Source organism: Lissotriton vulgaris, chromosome 2_1 (assembly GCF_964263255.1).
Source record: "Lissotriton vulgaris chromosome 2_1, aLisVul1.2, whole genome shotgun sequence".
In the NCBI taxonomy this organism is placed as follows: Eukaryota; Metazoa; Chordata; class Amphibia; order Caudata; family Salamandridae; genus Lissotriton; species Lissotriton vulgaris.
This window is the reverse complement of record NC_141687.1, coordinates 1,228,659,300-1,228,661,025: the sequence shown is the minus strand read 5'-3', so window position 1 is coordinate 1,228,661,025 and position 1,726 is coordinate 1,228,659,300. Positions and strand designations below refer to the sequence as shown.

General features: G+C 47.2%; 1 pseudogene; it reads left to right on the top strand.

Moving 5' to 3' along the window:
• Positions 1–1,042: 1,042 nt before the first annotated feature.
• Positions 1,043–1,462, top strand: LOC147732417 (histone H2A.Z pseudogene; annotated as a pseudogene).
• The last annotated feature ends 264 nt before the right edge of the window (positions 1,463–1,726 follow it).

Below are 1,726 nucleotides of genomic sequence, written 5' to 3'. Positions count from 1 at the left end.
CTTGAATTATTATCTGCACACACTCTGATATGTGGCAAGGTGCAAAACCAACTGAGCAACTTCACCACTGATGCACATACATGGGACAGCAAGCCGCGCACCCGGGATTTGAACTCGGGGTACCGGGGCAGGCAGATAGACTTCCTGAACTCGACATTTTAAATGAATTAGGAATTAGGCTGAAAAGCAGTCCTGCGATTGTTCTGAATACAGTCCTGAGCGGGCCGTAATCCGGGGCCGCCTTTAATTATCTTTCCTGCGGTCATTGTGTCCTCCTAATTGGCATGCTAATGAGCAGGGGACAGTTGGGAAGTGGTTCCCAGACCTTGCTTGTGGTAGGGACAGTGGGCAGCACAATGGGATCAAGAGAGATGTGGGCAGGATGATCACATCAGAAACGGTGCAGGGTTTATCAACTGGCCCCCTGGGGGGCCGGGGCCCCTGATCTCACAACCTGGTCCGTGGCAGGGGGCGCCTCATTAAAAGGCGGAGGTTTACATCCGGCCTTCCTAACAAAACGTACAGCTCCTGTTCCGCCTCCACCAAAAGTACGAGCAGTTTTATTTTAACGTAGCGCTGCCAACCCGTGTTCAATGTTTCTAAGCACTCCTCGTTTTGCACATAAGGCACAGCTAACGCGCAGTCCGTGTCACCTGTGACACGTCTAACTAGTGTTTGCACGTCAACCAACCGTGCATTGCATTCTGGAACTTGTAGTTTTCCTTTTAACATTGTAAGTATGGTCTAACAGTCCCAGCAGACACTGTGTTCTAGTTTGAAAAGCCAGGGCTCACTTTCAGGCATAGCCATGGTCAGCAGCTGCTGTGGTCTTCTAAAGATCACAGGGTTTGTCGGGGGGGGGCAGCGGGGGCAGACCACATTCAATAGTTTTTCTAATCTCGCACAGACAAAGTAAAATGCCTTCCGATTGTCATGCATGCGATCAGACAGAAAATACACTTGTCTCATGCAAGCCAATGTAATTCCAAAATCAAAGCATCAAAGCCTAGGAGTTACCTGTAGCCTTTAAGAGTGTTTTGAAATGGCTGGCGGTAAAGCAGGAAAAGACTCCGGGAAGACCAAGACAAAGGCTGTTTCCCGCTCACAGAGGGCCGGTCTTCACTTCCCGGTGGGCCGTATCCACAGACATCTTGAGTCCAGGACCACCAGCCACGGACGCGTGGGGGCTACAGCGGCCGTGTACAGCGCCGCCATCCTCGAGTACTTAACCCCCGAGGTTCTTGAGCTTGCTGGTAATGCATCAAAAGACTTGAAAGTAAAAAGAATCACCCCACGCCATCTGCAGCTTGCTATCAGAGGTGACGAAGAATTGGACTCCCTCATTAAAGCAACTATCGCTGGTGGTGGTGTAATTCCACACATCCACAAGTGTCTCATTGGGAAGAAAGAGCAGCAACACACAAATGCAGTTAACTTCAGTGACATATCTACACGTCAATGACTTGCCTTTTAGTTCATTAGTGGTATTTTTGTCAGGTGGGCAGAGGCATGAATTTTTCTACCTTCCCGTTTTAAAGCTGTCATTTTAAAAAATATTGCTGAATTCAGTGATATAATTTGATGTATTAATGTGAAACACATCTGCGTGGTGAAATACACAATTTTGAATTTTGAAGAGCCTTTATCATATTTTTACAGTTTTTGTTGCAAAATGTTTCTTTAAAGGTATAGGTTCCTAAAGTTAAAAGGTGTAGGAAACCTTATT